Here is a 19,571-nt window from a genome sequence, read left to right as displayed (position 1 = left end):
ACACTTGGCCTACAAAATTATGTCCTCCCCACATCATTACCCCAAGATCTCAAGCTCAAGAACATCATAGACATCAGGACCTCATTTCTCATCTGTAACATAAGCATATAGGATATGCTTCTATTCTTTATAAAAAACTTAAGGTGTTTCGATTCATGTACATTTAGAGTGAATGTAACAACAGTATTTTACAGAAATGAAATAGTAACCTACATATCTATGTTTATGAAAGGTTGTGGGTATTATATTAAGGAGTGTAATATTACACTAGAATCTACATTCATTGTTAGATTACTAACATTAGATTGGATTCTACACTTGATCTTAGCCAAGAAGCTGAGAAGCAATAGACTGGATTCTTTTATAAAAGGAATATCCACACTATTCCATCAGCACAAAAAGTCAACTCAGAAACTCTTTTGAATCTTTCTAATAGAAATTATTTATCTTTTTCAGCATGGCAAATTTTCTAAAAAATGTTCAGCTGTTATTGAAGATATTTCTAAATTGTCTCATCTCTCAATCAGGGCTGTAAAGTAGAATACAGCCCTGGAATGAAATTCTTTGTGAATATATTAGTTGACTACTCATTTGTAAAGGGAAATTGTACAAACTTGGGGACAGGAAGGGGTATGCACAAAAAAGTGCAAATAATGTGTACTCTGTATTTAGTAGCTCTCCCTCTCTCTTGACTGGAAGGGTTCTTTGTTGGTATAATAAATTAGAATCAGCCAGATGCTGGGGTTCACACTCATAATCTTAGCTACTTAGGAGGGTGAGATCTGAGGATCCTGGTTCAAAGCCAGGGCAGGAAACTCCTGAGACTTATCTCCAAACTGGAAGAGACACTGATTTAAAGGGCTAGAGTGATAGTCTTGAGCAAAACAAGTTCATGGGCAGAACCCAGGCCTTGAGTTCAAGCTCCATGATTGACAAAAGAATTTAGAATCATAGAGTCATGAATTTTGAAGATAGTTCAAATCTAGTTAATCTTGGAAGTTGTACAAACCTTTTTAGATTTCATACTAAACTTTATTCATGTCACTAATGGAAATAATCAGTAAAAATAGGTGCATTATGTAAATGATTTGAACAATTAAAAAATTAGACACACTTAGTCAATTAGACACACTTAGAGAGCTAACTACTGCAATTCTACCACATTACATAAGTTTGCATTGTTTTACATCCTCAGATGAAACTAAATTCCATTGACACAAGGGGATGACATTGACCAAAATGCATTGTACTTATAAACTGATTTGTTGAATGGTAACTCCATTGTATAACTACTTACGGACAATAAAACTATAATAAATAAAAAGAAGCAGTTTCTTTTTTGGTTTGTTCCATCTAGTTCCATAATCTTTACTATAAAAGCTAAATAATATGTTATCCTTTCTGTATATAAACATGATTAATATTTAGAGAGATCTTGAACTCAGGACTTAAGAAGACAACAAAATAGATTCTGGGCAAATGAGTGAAGTTAAATATTGAAATGATCTATGGAATCTGTATCTAGAGTTATACAGTGAAATTAACTAAAATTTTCATCTAACTGCCATAAAAATCACAGAATGCTTATCTTCTCTGTGCTCTAGACTTGTTTGTGCCTTCTCATGTTGGAGTCCTAATATTAGCTACTAAAATGGATTAATATTTTTTAGTGTAATTATTTACATTTCTCTCTTGCTTAACAAATCTCCATTTAGTATACTTAATTAGATTTACTTCCTCTCCTAGTCATTTATTAGCTATGCAATACTGGGATGATTATTTAATATCTAAGATTCCTCCTATGTGCAAACTAGGAATGTTTACAGCACTTAGATTATTGTGTGGCCATAGAGATATATACATAGGCTTTAGCATATATTCAGCATTTAGTAAATGTGTTTATTTATATATGTGGAAAAATAATGGGCTTAAATCTTGAAAACACTTTCCTAGTGCTTACCATTTGTTATTTATGAACTTTAAAATGATCAGAGTAGCCCAGGCTCCACTTGGATGGTTTCTTTACATCATATCATTGCGCTACAAGCTATTGTATGGACTTCCATACTATGCCATCTATGAGCTGTTTAAACCTTTGCAAATTCTTCTGATAAAACAATGAGTTCCTTTGAATTAAAGAATTATCCCTTGAGCCGGGCGCTGGTGGCTCACGCCTGTAATCCTAGCTACTCAGGAGACTGAGATCTGAGGATCGCGGTTCAAGCCAGCCCGGGCAGGAGAGACAGTGAGACTCCTATCTCCAATAAACCACCAGGAAACCGGAAGTGGCGCTGTAGCTCAAGTAGTAGAGCGCTCGCCTTGAGCTGAAGAGCTGAGGGACAAGCCCCACGGCTGACCAAAAAAAAAAAAAAAAGAATTATCCCTTGGATATGATAACTTTTTTCTGAGAAAAGCTGTACTTCACTGTGTTAATCATTTTGGAAAATTCTCTTTTTAACCTATACCTAAAAGTGGAATCCTTCATAGGTAGCTAGCACTTTAAGTTGCTATTGTGTTTAAGCCATAAGGTTTTGATGTTATTTGCTTTTTTTTTAAGGAAAAAAAACATTTTTTCTTGTTGTTTTCTGATTTTCTAAAATTCTATAAATATGTTATTTTATCACTCAGAAGCAGTGCATGGTAACTATTTTGCAAAACACCTTTGCTAGACTTCTTTTATTTTCATTTGTATATGTATTTATTTATTTTTGTTAGCTTCAGGTAGTTGTACAAAGGAGTTGCCACTTAGCAAAGCAGTTTATGAACACAATGCATCTTAATTAATGTCAACCCTTTCGATATTTTCACCCATCCCTCTTCTATCCACATTCCTCTCACTCTTCATAATGTAGGATATACATTAGATTATTGACTGCATTTTCCTCCTCTTCTCTGAATAGCTGAGATCACTTATTGACCTTGTGTATAGTAATCTTCTATTTTTGTGTTTGAAACAGACTTTATATTTTCTGTAATAATTTTCAAGGACAACACTATAACTTCCTATTTTTACTCCAAAAATTTCCCTATGTCCCACGGAGTTTTAAGCTGCCTAGGATTACTTTATTAACCATGGATTAAAGCTGGTTTGATTCTTTCAGGTCCTCTTAGTATACATAAGAAGTATACTGAGAATGATGGCCAACAGAGCCCCCAGGCTTCTCCATGGTTTCCTCTCCAGTCTTTATCCCATAGTCTCTATTATTCTTGGAATATTGTTGTCACTTCATAGGGGTGTGTGTGTGTGTGTGTGTGTGTGTGTGTGTGTGTGTGCATAGAAATAAAATATTATGGTGGCCAGGAGTTGACTCTTTTCCCATATTAGCTGGGTTCTCTTTCATGTGAAAATGGAGCCAGTCAAGAAAGAGGGGCCAAGGTTTGAACTGAAGCCCTAGGCAAGTAAATTGAGACTTTCATAGAAAGTTAAAATCATGGCGGAGAAGCAATTTGTATGTAAGATACCGTGAATTATCCTGGGCTACAGGCCCACCTGGAGTGTCTTAAGGTAACAAGGTTAAGGGTTAAGTTGTCTTGAGATGGAAGTCTCTTTTGGACATTATGAAGTCTCTAGTCAGAATTGATATAAACATGGTTACAGGATCAAGGAGGCAAGTACATTATTTATCTCATTTTTTTTTTAGATATTAGAGGCCTCATTCACATATTTCTTTGAGATGAGACTTACCATTTTGAGGTGAGGGGGCATCTACTGAGATTGATGGTGGGCAATATCCTTAAGCTACTTCAGACTTCTAATATTTTTTTGAATAGCTTTTGGAGACCCTGGCTTGGATCTTTCTGGGGTCACACCATTAAACTTTTTTTTTTAATTTAATTTAATTTTATTTGAGAACATACTGTACAGAGGGGTTACAATTACATGGGCAGGATAATGCATACATTTCTTACCAAGCATTGCAGCCTCCTCCTTTGTTTACCCTTCACCTCCCTTCCCAGCCTCCCCCCTCCCTCCCACCCAATCATACCCCCCCTCCCCCCCCACCGACATTGTAAAGCTGGTTTTGACATGACTTTTTGTACTTCTCATTGTTGCAACAGGTCCACCTGAATCCTTAAACGACTTGTTTGTCCCCATCTCCTCCACATGTTATACTGACATCAAATATAGTGAAAGCGGGGGTTACACTGTGGGGGAGGGACATACAAAGCAACAAAGAAATAATCTTATAAATGCATTAGAAACACATGCATGAAAGAAACAAAAACATTAAAATACATATTTGAGGTTTCGTTTTCCTAACATCACATTATCTGACTTTTTCCGCTTGACTCATACCTATACTAGATATTGCAAATAAGGGAAACCATGGGACCTATGTTTCTTTGGGCCTGGCTTACTTCACTTAATATAATTTTTTCCAAGCCTTTCCATTTCCTAACAAATGGGGAAATGTCATTCTTTCTGATGGAGGCATAGAATTCCATTGTGTATATATACCACATTTTCTTGATCCATTCATCTACTGAGGGGCATCTGGGTTGGTTCCATGTCTTAGCTATGGTAAATAATGCTGCAATAAACATAGTTGTGCTGGTAGCTTTAGTGTGGCCTTGTTTGTGATCATTTGGGTAAATGCTCAAAAGTGGGATTGCTGGGTCATTGGGGAGCTCTATGTGGAGTCTTTTGAGGAACCTCCATACTGCTTTCCAAAGTGGTTGAACAAGTTTACATTCCCACCAACAATGAAGTAAGGTTCCTTTCTGTCCACATCCCCTCCAGCATCTGTTGTTAGAGTTCTTGATTTTTGCTGTTCTAACTGGAGTGAGGTGATATCTCAATGTTGTTTTGATTTGCATTTCTTTTATGGCTAGGGATGTTGAACATTTCTTCATGTGTCTATTGGCCATCCTTCTTTCTTCTTCAGAGAAGCTTCTCTTTAAGTCTTTCGCCCACTTACTTATTGGGCAGTTGTTTCTTTGAGGATTTGTTGTTGGGTGGTTTAATTTTTTGAGTTCCAAGTATATTTTAGATATAAGACCCTTGTCCGTTGTATGGCTAGTAAAGATCTTCTCCCAGTCCGTGGGCTTTCTATTGATCTTGCTAGCTATGTCATTTGCCCTGCAGAAGCTCTGCAACCTTATACAATCCCATTTGTCCAGCCTTTCTTTGATTTGTTGTGTTTCCGGGTCTCTATTCAGAAAATTTCGGCCTGAGCCAAGGAGACCCAGGGTTTCTCCTATTCCATCCTGTAATGTTTTCAGAGTGTCTGCTTTGAGTTCAAGGTCTTTGATCCATTTGGAGTTGATTCTGGTGCAGGGTGATATATAAGGATCTAGCTTTAGTTTTCTACATGTAGTCAACCAGTTTTGCCAGCACCATTTACTGAAGAGGCTGTCTGTCTTCCATTCTATTGTTTTAGCTCCCTTATCGAAGATTAGATGGCTATAGGTCTGTAGGTTCATTTCTGGGTTTTCAATTCTATTCCATTGGTCCTGAGGTCTGTTCTTATGCCAATACCAAGCTGTTTTGATTACTATGGCTTTATAGTAGAGTTTGAAATTTGGTATTGATATTCCTCCAGCAGTGTTCTTTCCATTGAGGAGCGTTTTTGCTATTCGGGGTCTTTTATTGTTCCATATGAATTTTTGGATTGCCTCTTCTATTTCCTTGAAGAATGAGGGTGGGATTTTGATAGGTATTGCGTTGAATTTGTAGATAGCCTTGGGAAGTATTGCCATTTTCACGATGTTAATCTTTCCAATCCAGGAGCATGAGAGGGTTTGCCATTTTTTAAGTTCTGTGTTGATTTCCTTTTTCAAGATTTTAAAGTTTTCATCATAGAGGTCCTTCACTTCTTTAGTTAAGTTAATTCCTAGGTATTTTATTTTTTGTGGGGCTATTACAAATGGAGTTGCTTTCCTAATTTCAGCCACACTTTTCTCATTGTTGGCATACAGAAAAGCCATTGATTTTTGGGGGTTAATTTTATAACCTGCTACTTTGCCAAAGTTTTGAATCAGCTTGAGTAATTTGGGAGTGGAGTCTATGGGATTCTTTAAATACAAGATCATGTCATCTGCAAAGAGGGAGAGTTTTATTTCTTCTTTCCCAATTTGGATCCCCTTTATGTCTGCATCTTGTCTTATTGCTGTAGCTAGGCATTCTAATACTAGATTGAAGAGAAGTGGAGAGAGTGGCCATCCTTGTCTTGTTCCTGAGTTAAGAGGAAATGGCTTTAGTTTTTCACCATTGAGTATAATGCTGGCTGTAGGTTTGTCATATACAGCCTTTATTGTATTGAGGAATGTTCCATGGATTCCTAATTTTTCCAAAACCTTCATCATAAAGGGGTGTTGGATCTTGTCGAATGCTTTTTCTGCGTCTATTGAGATAACCATGTGGTTCTTATTCTTGCTCCTGTTGATGTGATGAATAATATTAATTGATTTGCGTATATTGAACCAGCTTTGCATCCCTGAAATGAATCCTGTTTGATCGTGGTGTATGATTTTTTGGATGAATTGTTGAAGTCGGTTGGCCAAAATTTTGTTGAGAAGTTTTGCATCAATGTTCATCAAAGAAATGGGTCTATAGTTCTCTTTCTTTGATGAGTCCCTGCCTGGTTTTGGGATGAGGGTTATGATGGCTTCATAGAATGTGTTCGGTAGTGAGCTTTCTCTTTCAATTTCATTGAAGAGTTGGAGGAGAATTCACACCATTAAATTTTTAAGCTTTAAGCTGCCCTCAATGATCCCTATTTCGTACCCTTTATGCTTTTGTATAATCTCCTTCCTTTGAGTGCAAGAAGGACCTGTCATTTGCTTCTAACCAATGAATCTGACATCAGTAATGAGAAGGAAATGTCATTTGCTTCTAACCAATGAATATGCTACCAGTAATGAGGTTCATCTCACTAGTCCACTCAATCTCTTTTTTCCTGATGGCCTTGAGAAGAAAGCTTCCATGATTCTGTCAACAATCTGACTAATTTCCTCAGTCAAGCCTCTGGATGAGATTGTAGCACACATGTGACACATTAGTGTAGCCTACAAGGCTTAAGCAGACAACTCAGGTTCTGCCTGAGGGTTGGACCCATAGAAATATGAAGAAGTTTAAGTATGTGCGGATCTAAGACAATTAGTTCGCAATTTTTTAAAGTTTATTTTATTGTAAAGATGCTGTACAGAGGGGCTACAGTTACATGAATAAGGTAATGAGTGCATTTCTTGTTGAGCATTGTTTACCCCTCCTTTGTTTCTCCCACTATCCTTTCCCTTTTCCACCTCCCTCCCTCCTTTCTTTCCCCTCCTCTCCCCTCTAAGTTGTCAAGTTCATTTCCAATATAGTGTCTTGTGAGTATCATTGTTGCAATGGGTCATCCTGTGTCCTTGTTTCAGTATTTTATTATTTATTAGACACACACACACATATGATGCAGGGTACCAAAATCAAGTACAATGACAACAGGGGATATATCATAGGGGGAAGAACATAAAAAGGAAATAAAAAAATCACAGTATATTAAAAACAACAACAACAAAGAAAGACCTCTTGTGTCCATATCTTGGGGTTCATTTCTCTTAGCATTATTTATTTTTTTTTGGGTCCGGTCGTGGGGCCTGAACTCTGGGCCTGGGCGCTGTCCCTCAGCTCTTCAGCTCAAAGCTAGCGCTCTACCACTTGAGCCACAGCGCCTCTTCTGGCTTTTTCCTTTTTGCTTATGTGGTGCTGAGGAATCGAACCCAGGGCCTCATGCATGCAAGACAAGCGCTCCACCACTGAGCCACCTTCCCAGCACTCTTAGCATTATTTTATATGGTCATATGTAAACATAATTTTTTTACTATAGCAGAAAAATAATAATCCCCCATTTCAATACGGCTGTATCAAAAATTATGGTTATATTTATGTTAAACAGTTATGCAATTATAATTTTAGGAATACCATACACAGCTGAGTCGTGTAATATTCTGTAAATAACTCTTCATTTTCAAAAATTTTTATATTGGTTGTTTTTGGTTTGTTTGTTGTATGTCAATTACTCATTCATCTCCCACCTCTGTATAACTCTAGTATCAATGGGTCAAGCACATCAGATCAACTATCACTTTACTTGTTGCTCTTGAGGAGTTTGATTCTATTCTGATGAGCTCCTCTTACCTTCACTTCAGAGAGATTTTCAATCACTTTCAGCCTGTTAAGTTCTGAAGTTTTATAATGATGTGTTATTATCATGGATCTCTCTTATTCATTGTGTTGGGCACCCAGCAGAACCTCACGGTGAGAAAAGGGTGGAAGGAATGCAGCTATAAAATTCAATTCAAATTCCACAAAATTACAAAAGGGCAAATCCTTTGGACAACTGCTTAATAATAAAAAAATTAAAATTAAAATTCAATTCATAGTCCACAAAGTTACAAAATGGCAAATCCTTTGGACAACTGCTTAATAATAAAAATTAAAATTAAACACAGAACAAAACTTCTAGTGAGGAAACTTGGCAGCTCTGGAATATGTGTTGCTTTTATTCTCTCTCTCTCTCTCTCATCTCTCTGTCTCTGTCTCTCTTTCTCTCCCCCTCTCTCTCTCTGGGGTATAATAATTTCTAAACCAGTATTCTTCCATTTGAGTCACTTTTAATTTTATTCAGTCAGGGTCTCACTTTTTTCTCCAAGGCTGGTATCAGACAATGACCTTTTAACCTTCCACACATAGTTGGAATCACACACATAAACACCATACTCAGATATTTTGTTGGAATGGGGATCTTAGCTTGGGTTAAACTGGCTTTTTGCTAATCTAGCCTTAAACCATAATCTTCACAATCACTGCTTCTCAAGTAGCACAAGGGCATGACCCCTTGTGCTCAGCCAGATTTCTCTTTCTTTCCTTCTCATAGACTTCATGTCTTTTTAGTTCCATTTTCGAATTGGAAAGGGTAAATTAAGTTACTTACCTATTTTCCTATAAAGCATTCCCCTTTAGGATTGCTCAATCATTTATCACTCACTTATCTGCCTTCTACCTTCAAAATGCCGTATGCTTCTCCTTGTCTTTGTCATCCTTTTGGAAAGTGATGACTTCAATATCGTCTCAGAATTTTGAAAGAAGAGAAAATAGAAACTCTTTGCTAATTCTAATATCTTTTAAAAATGGATATTTATTTATTTATTTATTTACTTCTATGCTGCCAGTACTGGGGCTTGAACATAGCCCCTCACACTTGCTTGGCTTTCTTGTTTCTGTGTGTCACTTTATCATTCTAGCCATGCCTCCAGATCAGCTTTTTGCTGGTAAACTGGAGATGCAGTCTTATGTGAATAGCTTTATCAAGAATCTGACCTCTTTTAAATTTTTTTCCTGTGATTCCCTAATAATAGTCCTGTGAGGTAAGCAGAGCAGATACCATTATCTGTCTCTTAGTGAAGAAAATAGTTTAAGCAAGTTCTTTAAGATTATTAAATAGTGAGAAATATTAAAGTATTATCGTTATTTGTATCTATAGCATATTACTTCCTGCTTCTGGCCAATAGACTCAAAATTTGAAAGTGGCATTTTATTCTAATGTTTCCCAAAATATATACATCAGAACATTAGTCCACAGAGAAATGCTATAAAAAGAATTCCACAGTCAACTGTATTTGAGAAACACACCACACTAATGATTTTCTTTAATTCTATGACATCATTAATTATAGGAAATTATTAAAATTTAACAAAAGGGCTTTGTGGAACTGTTGTTGTTGTGGTTAAGAAGTATATTAAACACTATATCTTAAGAAATACAGAATTTGAGAAATGCAAATTTCCTTTTAATAAGCATAGCTTAGAATTGGGTACATAAAATATATTTCCTTTCTTAAATTCTTCAGGTAGTAAAGACTTGAAAAAGGTAAGAAAAAAAACCTATTAAAATACTTAGTGTTTCCCACTTAACACCTATTAATATTCTAGGTAACTTGTTTATATAATGACCATTTGTTAAGCCTCTATAACTGCAGGGCATTACTCTCTATGCTAGACATTAATTGATGATTATTCCAGAGATTTCTACAGTCTGAGTAAGGTGATAGGTATTAACCTTATCAGATAAATTGCTCTGATAGAGTCTTAACCTTATCTGATAAATTTGTCAGTTTTTATTCCCAAAAAAACCTAATTAAAAGCAACAAGAAGGTTATTATTTACATTCCATTTGGGGAGTTTTAGGGTTGCAGAAGAGAGAAGGCAAAGAGCAGTCTGCTATATTACACATCACATTGAGATTGACAAACTAGTCCAACCTGCTTTATAGACTAGGAAAGGAGAATCTAGAGATTTGGGGTTTAAGGAATGCTACTGTTGAATCGCGTTCTACTCATCTAGACTAACACTGTACCTGACATATAAATGGCCACATCCTAAATAGATGCCCTCCCAATTTTGAAGAAAATAATTGGCAAGACAAATGAAGACTAGTCTGAGTAATTTCTCTTTTCTGAGATCCATAAATAATGAAATGAAATATGTCAAGGGCTATGTTACACTTAGAATATTTCCTGTGAGTAAATTATTTCCACATACATAAAAATAAAGGAAGCACAGTGATTATAAGTGCATATAGAGATAAATGTCAGAACATTTGACCTTTCTGCTCCCTCATTTGCTCTCACATTTCATTTTGAATTTTATTGGAAGCTCACTAGTTATCAGACTGATCTGATAATGTGGCATCTATCTATTGGGTTAACTTTTGCAATTATATGGAACAGGTCTTTCTCTCTCCTTCATTAGAAAACTGTTTACATGTTAGTAGACACTAATTTTGGGTCCCAAAAGCTGTTATGTTTCCAGTGGTTTCTGCAGTTCTCAGATGTCATAGTTTATTTTTCCTCCGTTCTCCTCTCCTCTTCTCCCCTTCCCTCCTCTCCCCTCTTTTTTCTTTCCTCTCCTCCCTTCCCTTCCCTCCTCTCTTCTTCTCTCATATCTTCAATGGCACTGGAGTTTAAATTCAGGGCTGCAGGCTTGCTAGGAAGAGCTATTGCTTGCTAGATAGACCTACAGATACCACAGTTTTAAGGTCTTTTATTTCCCTAACTAAAAAAACAATCATTAAAAAACAAACTTTGGATTCATTGGGTTGTGAAATACACCTCTGTCAATAAAAGAACATGATAAACTTTCAACATGTTTAAATACACAAAAAACTTCCTCAGTGAACTATTAAAGAGCCCTTTGACTCATTTCATATTAGAGACAATTTCTCCTACTGCAGCCTTCAAAGAATACATTCTTCCCCTGGAGAAGTGGTTTCTTTCAGAAAAAATTAGTTTTGAGTGTAAAACTGTAGTCTGGTTATTCAGGTAAAACATAAGTCTCCTAAATTTGTCCAACACACCCATGAGCCATATCCATGCCAGTAACTGTAAAAAGAATGCTTAGGATCATTCTTGCTCATTTCCTGGGTTTCCCTCATTCTTCCTGCTACTTTCCATTTGATCCCATCAGCTGTTACAGACATGTTCTGGATCTGTCTTTAATATTCTCTTTAGTGCTTTGATTGGGTGTTATTTCTTTGACCAGCTCTTAAGCAAATGACCACCTAAATGATATTTGCCCCTTATTTTGGCCACTTGGTCCATTTCACCTGCAAAATATCCTTCTTGAATACTACACTGATAAGGTCCATTTTGACCACTCTCTTTCAGAGAGTTTTACATCATTCTTAAATTCCTAGGATATGTTTAATCTGAGACATATAATTGTTACACAGTATAAATAAGTATATCTAATATACAAGACCTTTATAAGTGCTAATACACAGAAGTTTACATCAGGAGTTTTTGTCTCTGACCTCTTTGGAAGGTATCAAAACCCCAAAATATTATATGATAAGAAAACTTCTAAAAGATTGGTAGTTGTCCTTATTTCTTTCCTTTTTGCTATGGATCTATAGTTAGAATATGTTTTCTAGCTTGAGTTAGACAGACTAGGTCATAGGAAAGGAAATGCTTTTTGGATAAAGGAGGTTATTAAAGCAGAGGATTTATATATGCTTGCCTGAATTCTTTGGCATCTTGCACCTAGTACTATAATAAGAGACTTGAAGCCTTGGATCAGTCAACAGACCTGTAAGTGAAAATTTTTCATTATTTTAATTCACTCAGATTTATAATTGTTATTTACATAAATGTATTATAGCAGGGCCTCATTGATAAAAATCATTTTATAGTTTTTAATAAATGATTGCTTTCAAAATATTGTCCTTATTTCCTCCATTAGAAAGTTTTCTATTGTAGGTTGAACTGTGTTTTTTAAAAAATAAGGTAAATTGCAGTCCTAATCTCTGGTCCCTTGAATACCTTGTTGAAGTAATCAGATTAAAATGAGGCCACTTGATTAGAGAGGGCAATATGCTAATAGTATTGGTAATCTATTTTTTTTTTTGTCAGTTGTGGGGCTAGAACTCTGGGCCTGGGCGTTGTCCTTAAACTCTTCAGCTCAAGGCAAGCGCTCTACCACTTGAGCCACAGCTCCACTCCCAGTTTTCTAGTGGTTTATTGGAGATAAGAGTCTCATGGATTCCTGCCTGAGCTGGCTTTGAATCGCAGTCCTCAGCTCTCAGCCTCCTGAGTAGCTAGGATTGCAGGCGTGAGCCACAGGCGCCCGGCTGGTATTGGTAATCTTATAAGGAGAAATAGCAGAAGCACGGAGAAACGTAGGAAGTGCACCCCATGATGACAGAGACCTATAGATGTAAGTGTGATGCAGCTACAAACTAAGGAATATTATCAGCACTATTGGAAGCTAGAAGAGGCAACGGACTTCCTTCAGGGTCTCAGAGTATCTGGCTCAGATAATACCTTGGTCTTCAGCAGCATGAGAGCATATCTCTGATATTTTATGTCACCTAGTTTGTGGTACTTAAAAAATGGCAATGCTGGGAGATGAATGTGCTGTCTCTAATGGTTCTGGGCACCAATCTCCCTTTTCTTGTCACAAAATGGTTTATTTATGCTATGCTTTATCACATTCTGCCTGTAACTATCATCACTTTGATCTTCCTAATCAGGCTGTGCTCCCAAAAGACTTTCCTGAACTAGACTTTCCTGAACTACATCTAAGGCCACAATATATCAAAGGTACTCTTAACAGGTGCTTACCTACTTGTGCTGGACAAAGCATTGGACTTAAAGTGAAAATATTTGTGTCCATGCCATGATTTTTCCCTGTATTGTTGTGTTATTTCCTACAATTCACTAAACCTCTGAGAGATGTATTATCTGTAGCTAGAAAATAAGCAGAAAGTATCTATCACAGAGTTTCCACGATAATTAAGTAAGTGGATGGAACTGATGAAGTTTGGCAATTAGCCACACTGTAATACAATATTTGTTCATTTTGTGATCAGTAAATATGAACTTTTTGCATTCTGTCACTTAGCACATTTTAACAAATGCATACTTCTGAATGTCAGTGATGGTGAGCCAGATATAGAACACACTGAGCATGAGATTTACCCACAAAGTGATGCCACTTTTTAGGAGTAACCCAAGTCTTGGACTGGAGGATAACTGAGGTGGAGCAGGTGGTCTATGTTGGAGAGCTAGCACAGTTCTCTCTGACCAGATGACATTTAAATCCAGAACAGAATGATGATATCCCTTATGTGAAGAACCAAAAGAAAATTATTCCATGCAGAGAGGAAAAAAGCCCAGAGAGAGAGAGAGAGAGAGAGAGAGAAAGACAGATAGACAGAGACAGAGACAGAGACAAAGACAGACAGAGACAGACAGAGACAGACAGAGAGACAGAGAGAGGACAGAGAGATAGAGAGACAGAGAGACAGAGACAGACAAAGACAGAGAGACAGACAGATACACAGACACAGACACACCGACACACAGACTGACAGACAGAAGAGTGTTTGACCTATTCCCAGGAACTGATGGAGTCAAAGAAAACTGCACCAAATGAAGTGGGTTTCGATCACATCAGGTGGCAATTGAGAGGCAGGTAGGGGACGGCTCTTCCCAAAAGCTTGAAGTCCATGGTCAGTAACTGGAAGTTTCTTTTATAGACACAACAAAGAAACAGTTGCAGAGTTTCATGTAAAATGATGACTTGAAACTTAAAGTAAAAGAACTCCTCTGGCTTCTATTCTGGACTTCATGGTGGTGGTAAGGAGGGGAGAAAAGCAAGAGGAGTGAAGTTAGGAAGGAGGCTGTGGCAGAAATGAAATTCAACTTGGGGGGGGGAGAAGGGAGGGAGAGGTGAAGTGGGAGAAAATCGAAGGAGGGGGTAACACTGTTAGAAAAGAATTGCTCCCATTTCATGACGTAACTGTAACCCCTCTGTACCTTTATAATAAAATAGTTTAAAAATAACCAATAAAAAAACAGGGATTAGGGTAAGAATGAGGATGATATTGACATCTGGGATTAAAGAGAGATTTTCAAAATAGAACTGATATGTCTCTTTGGTTCTTTAGAAGAGGGTTTGTGAGTATTTAGATGAAGACTTGTAGGGTACCTGCCTGTAGTCTCATTTATCTAACTGCAAAGGTGCTTTGTGAGGGATGCTTAGGACATTACAAGACACTTCCATGCACCTCTTCCCTTCGTTTTCAGTTTCAAGCTTTAGCACAGGGATAGACACTGTGACCCATTATAGATGGAACACAGTTATAAGTAGATTCTTGTGCACAAGAATGGGCTGACAAATTATGTTAATCAGTTCAGGCTTCTATTCATACAAGGTTCCCATAACACCGAGGATGGCTCACAAACAGTAAAAATTCATGTCTCATAGCTCTGGATATTGAGGAATCTATGATCCAGCCGCCAGTTTGTCCCTTCCAGTGGAGGCACATTTCCAATTCCCAAATGCCTCTCTTTTGCTCATTTTCACAAGTCCAAGAAATAAATCATCTGCTGTCACTCTTTAAAGAACTCCACCTTCCTCACGTAAGCATCTCCTGGAGATCACAATCTCTAAAACCATGCATTGGAATTTAACATATGGATTTCTCAGGAGACAATCATTTAGTACATAGTACAAATATTTTTTGAAGGACCAGATAGTCAATATTTGGGTTTTGCAGGACAAAGAACAAAAGAGAAGATGTTATGTATGTGGTTATATAATCATTTAAGATATAAACACTAAAAAAATGTAAAATATGCATTTCAAATTACAGCACCATAGCGAAATGGTCTGTTGAAGATAGTCCATGGATAAATGGTTTTCAAATTACTATCCATGAAGTACATCTAGCCAGCTATTTTGTTTTTGAAAATAAAGTTTTATTGGCCCACAATCACCCTCATTTCTTTCCGTATTTCCTGCTGCAGCTTCCCTGATACAAGGCAGAGTTGAGAGGTCTTACAAAATACCATATATCTCACAAGCTGAGAAGATTTGTGATTTTGCTCTATTGAGTTTGCTAATCCTAATCTGATATTTCCTGTCCCATGGGAATTCTAGTATCTTCTGTCTATCTTTTGGAATTTTCCATAAGTCTTATAGTCTCATAGTCTTCTACAGGTCTGAATAGTTACATTTACAAATGGATAATTTCACAATTTCACAATGCTCTGCCAGTTGTATTATTTCAGAAGAAGAATTCTACAACACACCCCAAATACTGACACATCCTTGTAGGATTTGGGTAAGAGTTAAGATTTGTAGACATGGCAGGTCCTTAGATCACAAATATAAACAAAGTACAACTGGTTATTGGATATTTTCTGATTCCTCTTTTTAAATAAATTCCCTTGATGGCATTGGTTAAGTTACAACTCCAATTTTCCAACATCATGGTCTGTGATTTCCATTTTTCTCATTTATCCTTTCCCTCTTCCTGTTTTCTCTATCCCCAAATTACATCTGTTGAGTTGTTGAGCTATTTTTTTGTTATTGCTTTGTTGTATTCTGTTAGAGGTTTCATTTACTACTCCCCGAGAGACTTACCATGATTTTTTACTCAAACTAAAACTACTTCCTTCTTAAGAACAATTCTGCTTCCAACTGTAACAATTTCTTTTTATCTGGAAACTAGGAAGGCTAAAAATGACTAGTCTGTCTCTACTCTATCATCTTTCCATTTCTATATTGCATTTCTATAATTGGAGACACTTTTGCTTTTCTATGTCACACAGTGTGTCAAATATGTGACTTAGAGTGCAAGATCACATTTACATTTTAACTAATTCTGCTGTTTAAATCCTTCTATCCCAATTTTCAGATGAGAACACTGAGATATTTCTCAGTTTGGATATGTGCTTTTGTACAAAGGCACATCTCTCTTAAATGAAAATTGAATGGATCTTTCTGCAGCTAAATTTTCAAACTGTTTTCAAACCATATCATGGGTGTTTGTTTTTTTTTAATGTAATCAATCTTTTTAGAATGCAAAATACAAACAGAGAAATATACCATTTTCTAGGGAGCAAAAAAAAATAAAGTATTAGTTGTTATTTTTAGACACCTTCAACTGTTGGGCCAGATTGTGGAAAATGAGGAAATGATAGATATCGTATTTCTGTTCCAAAAAGGACAATATCCCACATAAGTAGTTGTTCTTCAGTTAGTGTGTACGAAGCAGGTGTGGGGAAAATATGAGAAACAACCTTGTGGGCTCCAGTGAGGAAACACTTCAAAAAATATCATTTGATTAAGAGACAGTGCGCATGATTCAATGAGGAGGCGGAGGTATTGCCTTGGAAAAGCATCAGCTCAAGAAACACTAAATGCCTGTAGAAGTGTCGTGGGTATGGGGGCTAAAAACAGCTTGAGGAATGACAAACTTTCTGAGACGCATGGCAACAGCAAGGGTCTGTAAATGGCAACTTCATTCTCTAGATGAGTGGGAAACTGCAGAGGGTAATTTTTAGATTGCTTGTTATTTTTTTATGTGAGTGGAGTGAAATGATGCCATTGGAAATATGAAGAGAGGAAAATGTGTTGGTGACGAAAGAACACTTATGAAAATAGCACCAGGACGTGGTAACCTGATGAAGATCATTGGATGACTAAGTAGCAAATTCGTTTGATACCTGAATAATAGTGCTGTTAGCTAATTAACTAGAATAGACTGTCTTTCCTCTGAAGCACAGTGGCGTAAAAATCTGGTGTGATCCCCATCAGGAAGCCTTTTGAAATGTCCTTCATTATCAGGTGACAAAAAATCTCAGTGAACTAGATTTGAGATTGGAGGACTCCGAAAAATTCTATCTTCTGACTGTTCAGTTGTTTATATTGTTTCTTAAATATCCATATACCCTTTATTGCCTTTTAAAAACAGATGCCTTGAAAATCTTGTTGTGATCTAGGATTTCTTTGAGTTAATAAAGATTCCTTTCTTGATTCAATTAATGTAAAGTGTGGATGGCTTACAGATAATTGAGATGGGGCCCTGTTTTTGTAAAATTTAAAGAAAACAAAGGTGGCTGTTGAAGCCAAATGAAACTGAGATGACTGAAGACTGAAACAAAAACATATTCTGGAACTAACCTAAGAACCTAAAACAGTACCTTTTATGATCATCAGACTGCGTCTGCTCAACATGGAAGGCAAAATATGCCAGTTTAAAGGTTCCGAGGTGCTAGATTCTGGTTGTCTCAAGTTAGTATATACTCAAATATAATAAAGATATTATCAAATTCAGATGCAATGCTATAATTTTTTTGAATTAATTTTCTCATTATTCACTTGGTTACAGTGATAAGAAACAATTGTTCTGTATTATTAGGATGAAATCAAATACGTTCATCGTTTCAAAAATAAGGAAAAACAGGAGAAGAGGGGGAGAATGTAGTCAAGAGTCCAATAAATATTCTACAAAATTAAGAAGAGAGAGGAAAGGGCTTGGGAGAAATGGGTGAGAATGTTGAAAGTGGTGACATTGATCAATATGCATTGCATTCATAAATTACTTTGTTAAATGGCAACTTCTTTGTACAACTACAAAAAACAAGCAATCTTCTAATGAAGAATATGGATCTATTCAAGATAATTTTTTTAATTGTTTATTGTGAAAATACTGTACAGAGGGGTTACAATTGCATGGGCAAGATAATGACTACATTTCTTATCAAGCATTGTAGCCTCCTCCTTTTTTTCCCCTTCCTATTCCTTCTCCCCCCCCCCCCCCCGCCCCGCCCCCAGGCCAAAGTTGTAAAGTTCGTTTTTCAACATAACAACTTCTTATTTAACAAATTACACCTGCAAAGATCCACTTTCCTATAAGGTCATATCCACAGGTTTCTAGAATTAGAAAGCAACTTTCTTTTAGGGATGGGAGGGACACATTACCACTTATCATAGGAAGAGCTGTTGATGATCTGAGCACCCTTTGCAACAACTTCTCTTCTTCCTGGAGTGATCATTGAGATACCTGACCTGAGTGTTAAGTCTACCCACCAAGCGCATTGTATCACTGTACTGACAACACTGCAGTGTTCCCATATTGCCTGGTCAGTAGAATCACCCTAGAGATTCTCTGTATGCAGAGGTCTTGAGTTCCACCCAGTCTACTGAATTAGAATATAGGATTCTGTATTTCTATCAAGTGTTCCAAGACAGTGTCGTAACTAGGAAATCAAGGGCATAATCAACATTGAACTCAAACAGAAGGGCATTTGGGAATGTGAAACCAAAGAATCTGCCATGACCATTTTTTCCTGGTGCTCATGATAAAACACTGCATTCAGGTTTCCTCCTGGGTCAAAGGGACAGGCCACAAGAGCAAGTTTCTAGGGATTCCTTTTCAGTAAGGAGGGAGCTTTGTTGCCTTTGTGTTCCAAGAGCCTTGCCTACGAGCACTTCTCACTCTATAGTAGGGCTCAAAAGCAGAGGGAAAGAGTATGGTCTGTGTCTACAGGTGACTTGCAAGGCAGTATGACCCTGGAGGCCTTGGAGGTGAGGCTGCTGCGGTGTCCATTCTGCTGGTTGAGGAAAGAATGCCTGCTGCAGTAGCTGCTTCTTGTTTCCTAGTTAGGATTGCCTCTATCTTGAGCACACCTGTGGGAGCAAGCAAGGGAAATCAGCCTAGGAAGAGAGCTGTCCTGCCTAATGGGCAGTTGGTCCACAGGGGAGAGAAGGCATGCTGTTGGTGACTCAGAATCAGCACGAGGTGAGTTTTGCCAGCAGGAAGTTGAATTCAAGAGGTACTGTCTGGGTATTTTTCCATCCTTCTTCCTTTCTTCACCATAAGCTTGTGGTTGTGGATGCCAAATTGCACAGACCCAACTCAACTTGTTTCCTAGAGCTTCACAAACTGTTTGGAGTGACTTGAGCTGGGCAAAATAGAGCTCCCAAAGAATCTCTTAGAATTCAATGCATAACATACACTCTGCTTGTGCAGGTGTTTGTTTTGACTGATGGATTAGACCAGGTGTTTGTGTCCAGCAACCACCCAGTATTCCCCATCAATAATACTCTGCCCCAGTAACAGAAAGAGAAACAAACATTTATGATAGATAAACCTTGTAGGCAGACAGTAGCCCTATTTTCTAGATAAGGAAATAGAGGCGAGGGGAACATTTCTCTCCTACTATATCATCATTAATTTGCAGAGCTGTAATTTAGATGCCACATGGTCTGTTTGTAAATCCCATAAATGTCCAAC

The 19,571-nt window shown here is 37.2% G+C and overlaps 1 pseudogene; it reads right to left on the bottom strand.

The window, feature by feature from the left end:
- Positions 1–228: 228 nt before the first annotated feature.
- On the bottom strand, positions 229–348 carry LOC122117956 (annotated as a pseudogene).
- Positions 349–19,571: the final 19,223 nt, after the last annotated feature.

The sequence above is a fragment of the Dipodomys spectabilis genome, unplaced genomic scaffold (genome assembly GCF_019054845.1).
Source record: "Dipodomys spectabilis isolate Male_0828 unplaced genomic scaffold, ASM1905484v1 ptg000145l, whole genome shotgun sequence".
In the NCBI taxonomy this organism is placed as follows: Eukaryota; Metazoa; Chordata; class Mammalia; order Rodentia; family Heteromyidae; genus Dipodomys; species Dipodomys spectabilis.
This window is presented reverse-complemented; position numbering and strand designations above follow the sequence as displayed.